This window comes from Castor canadensis, chromosome 15, assembly GCF_047511655.1.
Source record: "Castor canadensis chromosome 15, mCasCan1.hap1v2, whole genome shotgun sequence".
Classification (NCBI taxonomy): Eukaryota; Metazoa; Chordata; class Mammalia; order Rodentia; family Castoridae; genus Castor; species Castor canadensis.
The window spans coordinates 31195451-31214450 of NC_133400.1; the positions used below are offsets into that span (position 1 = coordinate 31195451).

At 46.0% G+C, this 19000-nt stretch overlaps 1 long non-coding RNA gene across 2 annotated transcripts; it reads left to right on the forward strand.

The window, feature by feature from the left end:
* Nucleotides 1-12663: 12663 nt before the first annotated feature.
* On the forward strand, nucleotides 12664-17835 carry LOC141417416 (uncharacterized). Of its 2 annotated transcripts, none has more exons than XR_012441972.1 (3): nucleotides 12664-12790; nucleotides 16129-16252; nucleotides 16423-17835. It is a non-coding gene; the product is annotated as an uncharacterized lncRNA (long non-coding RNA). The 2 variants fall into 2 exon arrangements; XR_012441973.1 differs by having other exon boundaries at nucleotides 16541-17835.
* Nucleotides 17836-19000: the final 1165 nt, after the last annotated feature.

Genomic DNA, 19000 nt, shown 5'->3' on the forward strand with positions numbered 1-19000 from the left:
TTGAAGGTTTCTTTCTACAGCCTTGTTGAGTTCTATCTTTCCTTTTATATTTTCTTTACATGAAATCTTAACTTGGTTCCAAAAGCAGAATTGTGTATGAAAGTAAAGTTTCACACCCTCTCAACAGTTGTCTTCTTTCAACCTCATTCCTGCTCACCCGGGTATCCAACCAATCTCATTAGTTTCTGTCCCATCCTTCTAGAATTTTTTGAAAAAAATGAGAACATCCATGTATATTTTCTTACTTGCCTTCCTTTCCTACCAAAAATGTCACATCCTACCTTAACAATATTTCCCAGAAGTCACCACCACACAATTTCAAAGATTTGATTCTTATTCTTTTTTACAGCTGCATAGAATTCTACTGGTTAGGTGCACTATAATCAATTAACCACTCTTATACACTTTGTGTGTTTAGCTTGTTTCTAATATCTTATATTCACAATGTATCGATGTGGACACATTTTTCACATTACTGGAATGCCATCCACTTTTAAGTGTTATGTACTGGAAGGATTAGATACAATGGTATGTAGTAGAAAATTCCAAACATCAGATATAAAATGAGTTATTGCTCTCCATGTGAAATATTAGGCTTCACCATGGCTACATGGCTACCAGGGATCCAGGTCCCTTTGTCATTGTACAAGTCCATTTTTCCTAGGCTGTTTCTATCTACCACATGATCTGCAATGACCAATTCTCCCCCTCCAACATCTATGCTCCAGAAAAAAGAAAGAAGCAGGACAAAAACGACCTTCTTCAGCTGTCACTCTTTTATAGAGACATCCTTGAAGTGTCTCTCAACAACTTCCACTGACATCTCCTTGGCCAGAATGTAGTCACACAGTTACAATGGAGGCTGGAGAAATGGTCTTACAGCTGGCCATCCTGGTGCCCTAGTAATGAGGGCCCTCATGTTGGGAAAGGGGAAAATGGGTGTTGGTTGGTCATCTGGCAATTTCTGTCACATGTCACCAGAGTTACCTTTCCACCCCCTCTATTACTCCACCAGCTGCACCTTTCCTTGACAACAGGGAACAAAATGTCACCTCTCTCCCCAGTGGGACAATTTGAGGAGCACCCTCATAGTACGAGCCTGTCTGGGATCCTCCTCCCAAGGGGACAAGTTGGAGTTTAGAAGGATGATCCTGGGCTCCAAGGGCAGGTCCTGGAGAAAGCAGCCACTGGTCACCCTGATATGTGAGCCACTAGGAGGGATCCCTCAATAAGCATAGGAGAAAAGCAAAGAAGCCAGATATCATTGTCTGTCACCAAGGGTAAAAGGAAAAATGTATTCAGTGTTGCTGAGAAAAGCAAATGTATCAAGAGACATTAAAAAGTAAGTACCTTAGTACAGAGTGATATCAGAGGGGGCAGAAAACAGAAAAAACAAGTGTTGAGAGTGAGTTTGGGGACTGGAGGTGTGGCTCAGGTGGTAGAGCGCCTGTTTTGCAAGTGTGAAGTCCTGAGTTCAAACTCCAGCCATCAAAAGAGAGAGAGAGAGAGAGAGAGTTAGTTTGGAGGGGACTGCAGAGGGATGAGGCTCGAATGTTAGATTTGTGTTGGGAAGAAGTTAAAGGGGACTCCCATAGTGACATGGGGAAAAGCACTGGGGTTTTGAGTCCCAGGGAACTGAGAACACATATCAGCTGTATGTGACAACCATAAAGTCACTTCACCCCTCTGGGGCCTGTTTTCTCACCCACTCACTGCTCTAGCTTGGGACTTGTGAGAAGGAATAAATGGAGAGTTCAAGTGGTAGGCCCTGGGTTCAATCCCCAGTACCACCAAAAAAAAAAAAAAAACGCAGCACAGTGATTTTTCAACACTGGGGTTTGAACTCAGGACTTTGCACTTGCTAGGCAGGCACTCTACCACATAAGACACACCTCCAGCAATTTTACTTTACTTATTTTTTGGATAGTGTCTCCAAGTTTTTCCTGGGCCTGCCTCAGAACCCAATTCTCTAAATAGAGCCTCTCACATTGCTAGGATGATAGATGCCTGCCATCTCTCCCAGCTTGTGTGTTGAGATGGGGTCTCACTAACTTTTTGCCCAGGCTAGCCTTGAACCTCCAACTTCTTAATCTCTGCCTCCCAAGTAAGTGAGATTATAGGTGTGAGCACCACACCTGGCTAGAGGGACTCATCATTGATAGTTACTGCCTTGTACTTTAGCACGGTGGAAGGTTAGAGAAAATATGAGGCAGGCACCTTCCTGAAAGCGCTCACGCTGGAGCCCCAGGTCCACCAACGTGAAGGGGTTTCCCACTGGTATTGCAGCCTACAGCACAGGTGGAGGCCACTTAACATCCCCATGTGGGAGAAGTTTTTAGGTGCTTTTTCTCCTGTCTTAACCTGCTGAGCCTACACGAGTTCTGTCCCCAGGGGGCTGTTCATTAAAGAATCACTTTCCCTATACTCAGGATTCCAGGGCCGTCAACCTATAATTTAGTGTTGTCCCTGGTGACCCCTGTATGCAAAGCCCTGGACACGTCTCTGCCTGTGGAAAAGACCCTCCTTTCCCCCTCTGGGTATTTTGAGAAGCTAATGAAAGCTCTGTTCTAAATGGTTCAAGCATCAGAAAGTGCAAACATCCAAACAACAAACGTGCCCAAAAAGCACTCTCATTCAACTCTTAAATAAGGAAAAAGTAAAGCTGTCCTTTACACAGCATCCACTGTGTCCCTAGGCCTCATACACATTCTTTTACCTAACCCTATGGGGGTGGGAAGCAGATGCTATTATCCCCATTTTCCTGAAGATGAAAATGAATTTCACAGAGGCCAGGAGGCTTGTCCAAGGTCACAGAGCCCATGAATAACACAGAATCCAAACCTAATGCTATATGATCCCAGTAGCCTTAAAAAGTTAGGTCCTTTGGGAGACAGGCCCTTGCCTGTTCATTAGAGTTTTGTCTCTGTATGTCTCTCTACTCTTCTCATCCCCACTCCTTCCCACTGGGACTAACCTGCTGTTTGTCCCTGGGCACCTCCCTGCCTTGATCTCCCTATAATTCATCCTACTTCCTGCAGCCACAGGGACTCCTCAACATATAGGTGCATGTCTGTTGTGACCTGCTCAGACCCAGGCTCATGCTTTACTCTAATTTTCACATTATTCTCATTTTATAGATAAAGAAATTGAAGTAAGCCAGGCACCATGTAATCCCAGTGACTTGGGAGGTGGAGATCAGGAGGATCAAGGTTTGAGGTCAACCTGGGCAAAAAGTTCTTGAGATCCCATCTCACCCAATAAAAAGCTGGTGGTGTGGGTTTATCATCCCAGCTACAAGGGAAGCATAAATAGAAAGATAGAGGTTCAGGGCTGCCATGAGGCATTTTCAAAAATATTTTAAAAAATTAAAGCAAAAAGGGCTGGGGTGTGACTCCAGGTGAGCACAAGGCCCTGAGTTCAAACCCCAATATACTGAGGGGTAAAAAAGGAAGAAAGGGAGGGAAGGAAGGAGGGAGAGAGGGAGGGAGAGAGAGAGAAGGAAAGGAGGAAGAAATCAAAGCACAGAGAGGTGAAGTGATTTGCCTAAGGTCACATGGTTAGTAAGCAGCAGCAGGAGGATTTGACATTTGGGGATATGTTTCCTGAAGCTGAATGCTTTGCCCTCCTGCATGGATCTCTCTGCTGCCCCAAGTTCTGCCATGATGCTGAGTGACTTCAGCTGTGGAGTGTGACACCATTCCTCATCTCCTCAGGCAGTATTATCATGAACTCTCACTCATCTGTGTTGAGTGAGGCACCAAGGAGGGCAAAGTTCCAGAAGGTGCTCTGCACACTCACATCCCTGTGCATGGGCCTCCTCAAGGTGTGCTCCTGGGGACCTGGTGTGCCTCACTCTACTTTGCATCCTCCATCTTATTTCACCCTCAGAGGCAGCCTGTAATACTTCCTGTAGGTAAATACAATTATTATCATCTCCATTTTACAGATGGAAAAAACCAAGGTGTAGCCCGGCGTGGTGGTGCAGGCCTATAATCCTAGCACTGGGGAGGCAGAGGCAAGAGGATAGCAAGGCAAGGCCAGCCTTGGCTACATAGCAAGACCCTGTCTCAAAAATAAACAAGCAAACAAAAAACAGAAAACCCAAGGTGCAGAGGGAAAGCAATGTGCCCAAGTTGAGCCAGACTTGAACCCTAGGTTATCCAACTCCAGAACTGTTGCTCTAAACCACAGGCTCTGTTGGGTTTATTCATGACCCAAGAGTAAGGCAGAGCTGGGAGAGTGGCTTAAGTGGTATAGCGCCTGTCTAGCAAGCATGAGGCCCTGAGTTCAGACCCCAGTACTGCCAAAACCAAACAAACAAAAAAAAAAGAGTAAGGTAGAGATCCATCCTTAGCACAGAATTTGGCATCCATAGGAAGTGTGCAGCGTGGTGTAAGGGCAAGAGCAGCTTGAGAGCCAGGAGGGGCTGGTGGTGGAGGAGCTGGCATTCGAGATCAGACCTGATGGATAGCTAGGGTTTCAACAGGTAGCACTTTCTTTCAGGGAGGGCAGGCCAGGAGGAGAGAACAGGAGACACAAAGGCCTGGAGGTGGGAAAGGCCAGGGGTTGTCCCAGGACAGCATGGAGTGGGGTTTGGTCAGGGCATGGCTCATGGATTCCCAGAGGCATGGGAGGCACCAGCTGCCAGGCAGATGAACAAATAGCCCCAGGAGTGGAGGGGGGCCCCCTGCTGGGAATTCTCCTGGGTTAGAGTGGGCACCAGGCTTCTGCTATACCTGCCAGCTGCCCACATCTGCTGGAGCAGACCCTGACCTCTGTCATTGAAGAAACAGCAGGGGGCCCAGCAAGGGCTCACAGTCTGGGCCTTGCTCTGCTGTATTTTGGACTGAAAGTATGGCCCAGAGAGTTCTAGAGAGCCCTGGGACACAGCAAGAGTTCTATAGTGCACATGTGAGGTGGCAATGCAGCCACGGGCTCACAGGCTCTCAGGGAGGTGACACCAGCAGGCAGGTGACAGAAAGTGGTCCCTTTTCCCTTCCCTCTCTATGCAAAAGCACATCTTGACCTCTACCACCCTAAAACGCATGGGGACTTTTGCTAAGCAAGGCTGGATGCCCAGGGCAGGGAAAACAGGCTCTTGTCTTCCATTATTTCATCCAGATTTCCCTCACTGTGGATCATCTTCAGAAAATCGGTAATTCCTTAATGGGATCCCATCCCACCCAGCTCACACCCCAGCTCACTCCCATCATGCATGTGCATGGCCTCTGAGGCACTGCCTGGCCTCTCTTGATAATCTATGTCCTCGGCCCAAAAGGGCCAAGGCCATGGCTTGGCTCTACAAGGTCAGCCTCACCCCTGTGTCCAACTTGTGCCCACTCCTGCACCTCACCCTCCCTGGGCCTGAGGGAAGCCTGCTCCAGAGCAGGCCTGAGGTCACTCACTAGGTGGCCCCCTGTCTGACATCTAGAAGACTCTGTGATGTAATAAAGCTTTCTAACAGGGCTCTGCCACATCTCCCTGCCCCTGACACCTTGATGACCTGGCAAAGATGCCTCAGGGGACCCTCACCAGGCATATGCAGTTGCTCAGCTTTGCCAGAAGTGTCCCCAGCTACCACTTCCTGGTTGTATGTAACAAAATACATATAACAAAACTTACCATTTCAGCCATTGAATTGAAATGCAATTCAGTGACACCAGCTAACTGACAAGGTTACCTAGGTTGCAGAATATTTCATCACCCCAAAAGGAAATTCCCTACCCAGTAAGCAGACACTTCCCACTCCCCTCTCCCCCATCCTTAGGTAACTATTGACCTGCTTTCCGCCTCTGTAGATTTGCCTTTTCTGCACATTTGACATGAATGGAATCATGCAATACGTGATCTGGAACTTACTTCTTTTCCTTAGCGTATTTCAAGTGAGGCTTACCTCTGTTGAAGCTTATATCAGCACTTTATTCCTTTTTTTGGCTAAATAATACTCCCTTGTATGGACATACCACAAACCATTTCTCCATTCATTCATGGATGAACATTTGGATTGCTTCTACCTTTTGGCTGTTGTGACTAATGTTGTTAGGTACATTTGTGTGTAAGGTTTTGTTGTTGTTCGTTGGTTGTTTTTCAGAGTTCTGAGGATTGGAACCCAGCAATGCTAGGCAAGCATCTACCACTGAGCTATATTCCCAGATTTTGATTTTTTGAGCTAGTCTCACTATGTTCAACTAGCCTCAAACTCACAATCCTCCTGCCTCTGCCTCTGGAGTGCTGGGGTTACAGGAATGCCTCACCACACCCTTTATCATAAGGCATTTTTTAAAAAATGTGTGCACACAAAAGGAAAGTTAAAATCACCCAGGGTCCTAGCACTGGGAAATAGATATTGTCAATCTTTCCCACTAGGATTGCTTTTAAAATGCTTAACCTGTACATTATCAGGACTTTTCCTTAAAGGTTTATACAAAAATGGGGCTGTAGAACTGTCATTTAATGTCATGCTTTAATGTTGCCTTCTCAACGACAACCCTATCTAAAACCTAACCCCAGCACGTCCCATCTCCTTCCCTGCACTTCCTGCCTACTTCCCTGCGTGGTTTTACCCCTTAGCATTTGCCATCACCCACCTTGTTTCTCTGGGGTTACCCCAGCCCTGCCAATGCTGGGATTGTTCACTGTTCACTGCTCAGCACACAGTAGGTCCACAATAAGGACACTGAATGAATGAACACTTGTGAATGAATGAAAATACAACCAATGTAAAATCCACACTGTATTCTAAACGTGTTTGCTGGTGCATAGCAGAAATGGCTGTGCCTTATTCCCCATTGGCGATCACCCACATTCTCCTTCACAAAATGCCCATCGCAGGCATGGATGCAGGGGTGGGAATCCCATTGGCTGAGACCAGGGCCCCACCCACCCTTGAGCCTTCTGAATTTCTTTTGCAAAGAGGCCCCTCATTTCCATCCCAGACTTCTGGAAGGGGGCTGGAAAACAGGGTCCTGAAAGTCTCTAACAGCTCAGAGCCCATTTGGTCCTAATTTCAGAATGGGTTTCTTCCGAACTCCAAGCAAAGCCAAGATCCCCAAAGGGAGACCATGTCTCTGCCCCCACCGTCCTGTCCACGTTAGAGCAATTCTCCCAACCACCTTGTCATAAGCCGCAACACAGCTCATAAGTTACAGATGCTGGCAATTAGAGGCCGAATCTCCCTGGCTCAGTAGAATACTGAGACAGAACTACAGCTATTTTAAGATTTTAAGCAGATTTATACTTAGTGCTTCAAAGAAAGCCAGTCAGCAAGGAAAATATGGTAACTGTTGCTTTAAATTATAGCTATCATTACTTCAAAAGGATATTCAATCAGAAACCACTGAAGACTAAAACTATTTACATCTCCTGACACTTAAAAGCAAGCGAGCAGTTTTAGCCTGTCAACCTTGGACATGTTGGCTACAAAGAGCTCTGTACCTCGCTGGCCTGCAAAGAAAAACATGTTCAAGGGATCAGGAACTGAGAAGGTATCCTGGGAGGGGCTTTGCTCTGAGATCCCCTCCCATCTCTCACCCATGGTCTTGGAAGGATTTGGGGTTTGGGGTGTGTGGCTTTATTCAGGTCTAAACCGTTGGAAACACTCTTCAAGGTACAAAGACAGCCCTTTGCTGCCTGGCCTCTGGCCTTCAGGGCCCTGCCCTGGGGAAATCCTGTCTCATCTCATTAACACAAGTCCAAGGACAAGACTGTCCCCTGCTTTTTCCTAGGCACTGCAGCATGGACTAGACAGGACAGCTGAGTTGTATATTGATCAGAGTCAGAGCCAATGGAACCGTAGTTAACAGAGACAGTGGCCAAAAGAATGAACTTTGGAGACAGACTTCTCTGGGTTAGAGTTCAAGCTATTTAATTTAGTTGCTCCATGACCTTGGACAAACCACTTAACCTCTCTGAGACTCAACTTCCTCATCAGTAAAGTTGGGATAATTCAAGTTTCCATTTCATAGGATTGTTGAGAAGCTTAGATTATTAGTTAGGGTGATGCTAGATGCTGTAACAAATAACTCCTACAGTTCAGTAGCTTAGCACAATAGAACTTTACATCATGATCACATAGCAATTCAAGGCAGGTGTTCACATGATGATTTGGGGGCTCCGAGTCTGTCTGCCCTCTCCTGGGATTTTGGAGATCTGTTTTCAGTCTCAGGAAGGAGAAAGAGGCAGTGCATGAGGTTCTTGAGATGTAGAGCTAAGTAAGCTTTCACTGGTCTCGGTGTGCCTTCCTTAGCCTGGTGACTGGGTTACATGCTGCTGTCACACCTGTGCCCACCTGGTCAGTCACAGCCACTGGAAAGTAAGACACAGGCCAGACCTTGGTCTCAGTTGTTTACAGCCACATTCCTGAAGAACTTAGCACCTTGAATACAGAGGGGTTCAATACATACTGGCTGGAAAAATTTAGCAGTAAAATTCAGGACCCTACAACATTCTCACACATGGCAGGTACAAATTAATAAATGTTATTGAACAGGTGATTAGTAAATGCTACTAATTGGATAATCTGGAGAAAGAATATACAGGCCTTCTCGATAACAAAAACTAACTACAGCCTATGGGCCAAACTCAGCCCATTGCCTGTTTCTGCAAGTAAAGTTTTATTGAAACACAGACCCACCTATATGCAAGGAATGCTAGGACATGTAGTCCCTGGCTGGTTACTGCCTCCCAGGAAGAGCTCCACACTATGGCAGGAAGAGCTCAAAGTTTTAGTGGCCAGGTAGCTGCCATCTTACACAAGCATTTCATACAGTGTTGTTCATGAATATTAATATTACTTTAACTTATTGTTTCTAATCCAAGCTTCCAGATGCACCAATGAGATCCAGAAAAGTCTAGACAAGGTTATGACTAGTAAGTGAAAGAACTAGGATTGGACCAGAACTCTCTTGGCGTCTGACCCACTTGAGAGTCAGAGGAAGGAGGCACCGACTGTGAGAGGTTCACTACCCAGGTGTCAGGAAGCCAGCATTCCGGGGCTGTTCACACTCCTGCAGGACAGAGGGTGGCAGCTTTGCTTTTCCTCCTGGGTTCTGGAACCTGACCTTCCCAACCTGTACCAGTCATGTGGAGCCCCTTGCCCACTGTCACCTTCTGTCTTCCTGGTCCAGAACCTTCCTCCAGCATGCAAAAGTCACAGCATACCCAGGGCTGGACAGAGGCTCATGTTCTGCAAGTATGAGCTGCTCAAAAAAGCCACCTTCTCCCCTCCCCCCCACCCTCCCACCGCAATCTAGGACCCACTCTGCTCACCACAGGAAAGGGAGGCATGTCCAGTCCCTCCCTTGCCAGGGAGGATTGGGGTGCTGAGTAGGCACACACAGGCTGGGAAGCCTGAAGGACAAGGGAGGGCAGGACAGGTGGTAGCATGGGAGCAAGTTAGATGATGTGTTACCCAGACAAGTGATTTCCCCCTCCAAGCTTCCATTTGCCCTCCTCTACTATGAAGGCAATGGCACCTCTTTTTCTTACCTTGTGGGCTTGAAAGTGTGGAAACTTGAAAATAGCTTGCATTGCAGATGTTTGTTGTTTTTTTTAAAACTCCTCTAATAAATTTCATTTCATTTTAATAAGAGCAACTATATTTCCTTTGAGTGGATTACCTCTCCCGCATTGTGTGGAGTATTGGTAGACTGTCAGTCAAGATGACCTACCCTTCCCCTGTCCAATGGGTGTGTACCTGTCCCTAGCTCAACCAATCACACTTTTTCCTGGGACTTTGAATCTTGAATGGACTCAGAGAGAAGGAGAAAAAGAAAGCATCAGGAGCTGTTTCTTTCTGATGGGACAAACCACATACCCACACACACCCACACACCCCACTCACATCTGAATCCTACAGCCCCACAACCCCTCCCTAAGTTTGAACTCCTTGAGAGTAAGGACAGCACTTTATAATTCTTCTGGAGTTTTCTTTCCCCTAGCTGGTCCTGCAAAGCAGTGATGTAAGAGCTGGAGAACCAACGCCAGTGTAGAGAAAGAGCTCACACTCCAGGCTCTGGCCCCATGGAGCTGTGTGGCCTTGGGCAGGTGCCTTAAGCGATCTGTGCTTGTTTCATCATCCCTAACTGCTTCCTGGAGCTTCCTGGAGTGTAAGGATCAAGTGGGGAAACAAATGAGTTACCTAACGTATGAAAAGAGGGGATTGCAGTTATCACAATTATTATCGACACTCACGCCTGAAGGCAAATAAATGGTTTTAGTTAGAAAATAGATTCTGACCTTTTCCAGGGGGATAATTGGTATCAAGGAAGATTTTACCAAGAACCCAAAACTCAGAGAACTAGCTTTTAGGCTCTAAGAGTCAGATGCCCATGATCCCTTAGTGCCTACTGTGTGTCGGGCGGCACCCTGGGTACTTTGTTTGTTTTTTGGATGTTTTTGGAGGAAAGCCAGAAATTCCAAGCAATAAATAATTCCCTTTCAGTTCCATTTATTTTTTGAGAATGAGGAATGTAACAGAGACATGCCATTTTCTAAGTGGGTGTGGGTTTCACCCAGTTTTCTGATGGAGCTCTGTCATTCTCCAGGGAATGTCCCCTCAGACTGCTAAGAAGGGCCCTGAAAGTCAAGGCAGCCTTGTGTTCTCACTGCTTTCTGAGCCAGGACCCACTAATAAGTTGTCCTAACCAATATCCTTAACAGCCAGCCTCCCCTACCCCACCCCCAACCCACTCCCACAACCCATGAAAAGAGATAAGGCCAAGGGTGAGATCAGAGGCCAGGCTGATGGGCCTCCAACTGTGACTTGCTGGCCACACTAGAGCTCCCCAGAGATCAAGACCTTTCCCACCCAGAGGAGAGTGGCAGCTCAGGGAACCAAGGGACAAAGGAGGTGGCAGAGCAGTGGCAAGTGGGAAAGGTGGTTCCTAAAACACAGGACCCTGGAAAAAAGATGATGGTGGGGACAGCCAAGTGCCCAACCCCAGGTCTGTTCCCCACCCTCCAACCCCTGATCTGTGGCCCAGGAAGATGATCCCAGTAGTCAGGACCAAAGAGTCCCTGCACCCTCCCCCATGCTCATGCCCCTAACATGCATGGGTCCTGAGCAGTGGGTCCAGAGGGAGGCCTGGCAAGAGAACAGCAGGGCAGAGAGGAAAGAGTGGGGCATTTGTTCTCACGATCCTCTGTGAATGCCAAGCACAAGCCATGGGCTCAGCAAGAGACTTAAGTACACAGCATCAAGTTTACTGCTCGTTCTCTCTCTCTCTAAGTTTACTTCTCTCTCTCTCTCTCTCTCTCTCTCTCTCTCTCTCTCTCTTTCTCTCTCTCTGCCTCTCTTTTCTGGGTTCAGATAACCATTGCATCCCCTTGACTTTTGGCCTAGAGGTGGCAACAGTGCCCCTGTCACCTCTTGGGATTCTCTGTATGTGTAAACATACACCTTTTTGAGGACACCTTAAATGATCCTAACTGTTACCTGCTGAGGGCCTGACAGCTGAACTGCTCTCAACATGGCCAGCCCTCTCCAGACCTCATTTTTCCATCAGCCCCAGGACAAAAAAGCTCCTCTAACCTTGACAGAGAGGCAGCTGTGAAATATGCTCCACTCAGGGATGGCCCCAAGGGGAAATAGGAACATTTCCCTTGCAGGTGGTCAGAGATCCCAGGCATCCAATGAAAGCCCACCTCATGGGTGAGCAGCTGACAACCACTGATCTTTCTAGTCAAGAGTGGGGAAGAGTTCCATCACAGTGAGCCCTGGGGGAAGGGTACAGAGGACAGCCCAGGAAGAGGGCTAAAGGATGCAGCCAGCCCTTACCTAACCTTCTTCCACCCCTGAGGAATTCTCTCAGTGTCCCAGCCATCATAAAATACCCTCCTGATTTAGGAGGAAATGGTGACACAAGATGTTGTTCCATAAGCACTTTGCACTAGACAGTCCTCATGATAAGTCATGGAGGATTTAAAAGGTTGCTGACATTTTCCGTTATGTATCTTTTCATTAGAGGTAACTATCACTTTAAGCAAATTGTTTCAGGGCCTGGAATGTAGCAATAAGTGATCTAATTAGTGTAGGTTGTAATTTAGGAAAGTTCATTATGTCACAGACATTATGACTCCTTCGTATTACTAAAGGATTCATTTGTAGCCCTTGAAATGATTTTCTCATGAACACATATAAAATGTCATCCATAGAACTAGAGTGGAGTCCTAAAATGACTTGATGTATATGAAACTCCAGCTTTCCTGGGGACTAGTTTTTGAAACAGTCACACCAAGTGAATGAATAGCATAAGTGGCAGATTTACACCTGGTTAAAGGAAAACCCAGTTCTAAGTAGAGCAAGACTGGACCCTTCACCTGTTATTCAACATCAGATAAGTAACCCAGTGAGATGTCTAAATATTCTCCATCCTCTGGATCCAGAAAGCCTGAGAAGTGGCTAACTTTAAGGGTTTTTAAATTTTTCTTTTGTGCCTTTGGTTTCCCAAAGAAAGCATACCTGTGATATTTATATTCACAAAACTAAAATGTGCTTTTAACTTAACCACCAACTTGTAATTGTGTTACTGGATCATAGCAGAGGTAAGGTTGTTGCTGTCCACTAACATTTTTCCCTTCTCTTTCTGGGCACCCCAGCTGGACTACATTTCCCAGCCTTCCTTGCACTATGGTAGCCATGTGATGAGTTCTGACCAATGGCATGTGGGCAGAGCTGTTGTGCACCACTGCTCCCTTTTCACCAGATCTCCCAGATCTCAGCAAGAATCTCCATTCTTTCTCTTCCTATAACCTGCTGTCAGATCACAAAGTCTTCGTGGGAGCACAACAGGTACAGGGGATAGTGGGGGGGCTAGAGATGGAAAGAACATGAACACCATGGCTGGGGTGAGGCACAGTCCCCTCCTACCCACTGTCAAGAGGACAATGACATGCATGAAAACTAAACTCTGTGTGTGTGTGTTGAGCCACTTAGCATTGTGAACTCCCTTTTCCGGTAACTATACCCTTGACTAATACAGGTCTAGGAGCTTCTCTACTAAATTGGTATTTCGTAGCCTTACAAGTCAACAGTTTCTCAGGCTACTTTCTGTATCTTGTCTTATAAAAGTAGGATTTTATTTGCAGTCTTCCAAATATTTTTAAGAGAATTACAGAAACTGATCAACTCCCAAAACTTCCAACCTACAAACATTCACTGACATGAACAAAGCAGAGTGTCAGGGTAAAAACATGTCCAGTCTGTTACCCACAAACAACGATTGTTTCTATGGCACCAAGGAATTGAGTATTTTTGCTTCTGATTAGACCTGAGCCAAACACCCAGACTAGAAAGATGCAACGTTCTGATTGGCCAAGGCTAGGTCACATGTCCATCATAAGAGCAAATTGGGCAGCCAGTTTCCTCAAACCAAATGGGCTGAGAGTAGGGAAAGAAAACCAGCATAAGGTTGTCAAAAGAAAGAGGGACTGGATGCTGGGCAGGTAAATTACACACATGTTTACACTAGGAAACTCTAGTAGGGACTTCCCCAAGGTCAAATAGCCAGAAAGGGCAACAGAAGGAGCCATCCTCTCCTAGTTCAGTTTTCTCCCCATTATTCCTGTGGTAGCATAGAACACCATGTCCACCAGGCAGCTGTTTTGGGCATGATAACCCCCAAATTGCCAGCAACTGTGGATAATTATAACCCCACAGGAACCATGTTCCCTAATGCATGGACCATAAACCCATCAATTGTCCTGGGGCTGTGGAGGGATTTATAAAAGGCCACTCATCTCATTAATAATTGGTCTACTGCCAACTTAAGTGGTTTGCTGCTGTTAACTGTAAGTATATTTTTAATGTAAGAAACTTACTCCCATTAGCTGTCTTCTCTCCTGAAAATATGGCCAAGTAAAAGGCTGAGATTTCACCTGGCATTAGCCATCTCTTAAGAGTTTACCTGTGTGGCCAAGTTCATTTCCGACACCGGGCTCCAGACAACAAAACCCCTCTTTCATGGAATCTGTGTTGGAGGAGAACCTTACCACAGCACTGGTCCCTTGGCATGTTTTGTTATTGGTCCAGATCAGCCTTTGCACACATTTTTTGCCTCACAGCATCAGAAGCCAGATGTGGATGAAGGCTTCAGAGTGACACTTTCAGGGTGATAGCATTGCCAGTGTTGATGAAAAATTCACTTAAATTCTTTATGCTTCTTAACGTAGGCACGCATCTTGCACACATAATTCTTGGGAAGCATTTGTGTTCTGGCTTATTAAATGTTTTGATGGTCCCAAGAGGTAACTTGGTAAAATTCTTTTGTATCTCCCAGTTAACCTCCTGACTGCCTTGCAGCTAGGCATGAAATGAATCCTTCTTTCCCTAGGGAACAATGACAGTCATTGGCTTCACCAGCCTTGCTCTTGGTGAGACTTTCAAAAGAGCTTCAAGAATGTTTTTGTGGGCCAGTTGCAAATCAAAATTCCTCCAGCTGGTTGTGATTAAAAAATATGAGTTATTGAAATGTTCAATTTGGTCCAAAGCTTGCATCGGTTGCTTGATCCGATGGATTTGAAACAAAAGGGAAAAAATGTAAAAATCCTCCTAGGACTTTTCCAGACTTTCCCAGCTTTTGCCAGGCTATGATCTAACCCTTGAAACCTCCTTGGGACAGTTTGGGCCTAGTTAGAGTTATTTAAGGCAGGCTGCTGCACACTTTGCAAGTGACACTCGACACCTATCAGTAATCAGATGCCTGGGTCCTAGACACTTCTATTTAAATAGCAGCTGCATTTTGTGACCTCACGGTTGTTTAATCCACTCTATAAACATTTGGAAGTTTCAGGAAAGTCCATTGCATGGGGAGAATCAAGCCGCTGTAGGGAGAATCAATTCTGATAAATCATTTCTCTAAATGTGAACTGGCTTTATAAAGATGTTAAGCGCATTAGACATTTTTCCTTCAAATGTCCAGCTGTTTCTTCTAACTGCTTCCAGAGAACTCAGACAGAACCATATATGCTCCGAGAGAAAAGGTACCAAGTCCCTGGAAACCACAAATAAACCCCTCCTCAAGGAGAGATTCCATGACTCATTGCCCACCAAGACATTTGTCCCACCTGTACAGGTGAGTGGGCAGGAGAGTGGGGTATGAGGCCCTTCCTGCCACTGATTCATCCACTGGCCCACCCCACCCACAACTGCTCAGCTGCAGTCAGACCCAGATGGAAACCAGACTACAGTTTCTGTGCTTTTTTAAGAGAGAAAACAAAAACACTTGTGTGTCTTCACATTCCGCCTGCAGTGAAGCTAAGTGGGGTAAGGAGAACCACGGGAGAATTAGCCTGAAGAGTCAGTGCCTGACAGCTCACTGCAGACAATGACGGCTCCACAGCTGGAAACATCTGGAGTGTGAGGATGAGGCTTGCCTCTCCTGGAGCTGGAAAAACACGTGCAGCTGAGTAGGTTGCCAGGGGCTGAAGGAAGACTCTGGACTTCCTTGCTCACCCTGGCCTCCCGAGGTCAATATTCCAAAGGCAAGGACATAATTTGAACACTGTGTTCTGTCCTAAGCCCTTGCTTTGTCTAATGAGTCACTTACTGCCTTTTTTGCAATGTTGAGGCCAAGCAAAAAAGACCAGCAACCAATGATAGTACACCCGAAGCAACAGTTCTGCACATTTGGACAAATGCTGCTAAACTCATTCTCTCAAATGTTTCCTTCAATAAAGCTGCCCACTGGAGCAGGACAATGATTGGCATCCCTATTTTATGAATGAAAAACTGACACACAGTGGCCATAAAAAAGACCACTAGGGAAAAATCTCTTGCATTGGACCAGGTCTGAGGCCCACATGACACCCGGATGGGGATAATAATCATTCTTGCCTTATAAAAATGTTGTGAGTAGTAAATTAAATACTTGAACAAAACCCAAATGGTGCATGGCACATGCAAGCACATTGAGTAATTCAACATTCATTGAGTTATGAATGTTAGTGGTGGTGATGATCATTTTGAAATATACGCTTACATGTTTCTAGAAAGGACTAGTTATAAATTTGTCCATTGGAATTCCATGTAAGATAGAAGAAGATGACTGGATAACCCTATGGGCCTTTCTTTTCTTCCCAGTGTCAACTATTTGAAAGCGTTAGGACATGGTCTCCCTACCTCTGTTTTAGGGCAGTGTTCTGGTCACCTTCGAAAGGATCTGTGCTACAGTGTTATCCGTTCCTGAGTGTATCAGCCTGATGTCCCAGCTATTTGCACAATTGAAGACTTGCCCCCTTTTTGATTGGGTTGGAAGTAAGTACACAACACCTAACTTTCCTTCAAGGAATGAAGAATATTGGGAAGGTTTAGTCCTACCCCTTTCTCTTGCTGTTTAATTGTAACCAAAAATATCTGCAGGTCCCACAGCTGAGACTGCCAGCACTTACCAATGTCCATGTCTTCTCTCCTTCTGGGGCACCCAGCCACTGTTATCTTAGGTCACATGATTGAGTTCTGACTGATGGAATGTGAGCAGATGTGTCCTGCACCTCTTCCAAGCCTCTGTAGTTAATCCTTATTTCTCTCTGCTGCATGTACCAGCAGAATGGAGAAGACTCCTTGAGTCAGAGGACTAGGCTGAGTTTCAAGTTGGAAGGAACTAAGAATTCTGAGTTACTATGGAAGAAAGCTGTCCATCAATCAAGAATGCCTACTTTGGAATATGAATAAGAAATAAATGTGTACTCTGTTAAGCCACTGAAATTTAGGGGCAATGATTTTAAAAGTTAGCCAACCTGAATAATGTAGGCCCCAGCTGTGGCAAACTAAAGCAGAGATTTAGCCAGAATCACACAGCTTGTTAAGAATTCAATCTTTGACTTCTTGTCCACAGGTTTCACTATTAAAACCCAGTAGAAGATGTTGTCCACCAATACCTGAAGTGTAACAGGCTCTCCAAAGTTGCTTAGATGAATGGACAGATAAATGGATAGTTGGGTGAAAAGATGAATGGATGGGAGTAGACAGATGTGTGGATGGATCAGTGGGAATAGCTGGGTAAGTAAGTGGATGGATGGATAGATGAAAACAGATAAGTGGGTAGATGGATGGATGGAAGTAGATAGGTAGATGGATGGATGGTTGGTTGGATGGATGGATGAATGGATGGATAGATGAATGGATCAATTAATTGATCGATCAATGGGAATAGATTGGATAGATGAGTGGATGGATGGACGGATGGATGGGCATTAACTAATTTATCTGCTAAATATTCACCAGTTCACAGAGGAAGGACCGGAAGGGGTTTGTTTCTTCTAACAGGTAGAAAGAAGCAATCGGCTTAGCCCATAGTTCCCAGAGAAATAGCCAGTCTTTTGGGGGCTTCACGGCCTGAGATGATTGGTGGATGCTCCCTGAAATCCCTAAGGAAATTAACCAGACTCACAGGAGTGTCCATTTAGTTTTCCAGTGGTCACTCAGCTCCTGTTGGGATAAACAAGTCTTGACAACTAAGGCTGGATCCTTGCCCTCTGCAGCCTGCTAGATGGGGGCTAGCCAAGTAAAAATACAGGGTGTTCACTAAGAACTAGAGGCCTCGGCCACCAGCTGGAGCTAGCTCCGCCTACCTGCCACCTGCTTATCTCCTCCAGAGTGCCAGCCCACTGTGTGAAAGTGCAGGATGCTCCTAGCCTCCATCTGCCCAGAACTGTCTTTTTGAAGGGCTGCAGGGTCTGAGCCCGGCGCTCAGTTTAGCTTTCAGCAAGGCTGGCTGGGCTGCCTGGGCCTCCCTCCTCTGAGCGCCTCTGCCTCTGGCAAGCAGGCCCTTTAAGCCTGTCTTTATGTCCTTATCAGGGCTCCACGGCAGGCCCAGGTGCCAGGCCTCATTCACTCAATTACCGTCTTTGCAGGACACAATGCTCTCTTCTGTGCACAGATAGAGACACTTTCATGGCAAGGGTTCAGAGCTAAATCCTCTTTTGATACTGTCAGAAACTCCCTGCCAAGCTGACACTGTATGTTAGAGGAAAAGAGCTCACCGGCGCAGAAAACCGAAATTAAATTAAACAGGATATTAATACCTAGTCGTTAAGGAAATGATATTTCCTTTTTTTGATTTCTCTCTCTCAGTGCCCAAGCCAAAAATGCATCCCTCCTTGGCAGAGCTGTTCCACCCAAGTCTTCCAAAGCAATATACGCACATGGTTCTCCAAAAAAGAGGCCTCGCGCACCTCCCTTGCAGCCCCCAGCCAGCCCCTCCCCAGGTCTTCCAATTTCCCTCTGTCCTACTGAAAGGCAGGCTGTTTAATTCTCCGAGGAGAAGGAAATCAAAACTCCCTTAAAGTGGATGGATGGTGAGCAACAATTTTTCTTCTCAGTTTTCTAAATTTTAAAAATTAGAGGTGGGTCTGGGAATGTAACTCAGTGGTGGGAGCTTCCTAACATGTGTGAGGCACTGAGTTCCATCCCCAGCAGCCTATGAACTGAGACAGGGGACTACAAGTTCAAAGCAAGCCTGGGCAACATAGCAAGTCCACTATTCCAAATAAAAATAAAAATAAGGGTCACACAGCTCATTGACGAGATGCCTCAGATCTTGTTCACACAAAAGGAACGAAGGAAGGAAGGAAGAAGAAGGGATGGAGAAAGGAAGGAAGGAGGGAGAGAGGGAGGAAGAAAGGAAGGAAGGAGGGAGGGAGGGAGGGAGGGAGGGAGGGAGGGAGGAAGAAAAGAAGGAAGGAAGGAAGGAAGGCCCTTTGCCCTGTCTTTGGGCTTGCGGTCCTGTGAAATTCCTCTATCATGTGCTTGCTGTAAAGTCATCATTAATAATAATGGCTCTACTGTCACTGTGTCATTATTGAAGGGCAGTCACTAACACTGCACAGGCTGGGTTAAGCACACTATGTGAATCCTCTGATCCTCATGACAGTTGTGTCAGGCAGGTCATTGTTCTGATCCCTGTTTTAAAAGTGATTACACACCCATGTTGCATTATTCAAGATATCAACAGGACAGAGCAACCTAAATGTCCACCCATGGATAGATAAGCAGAATGTGGTA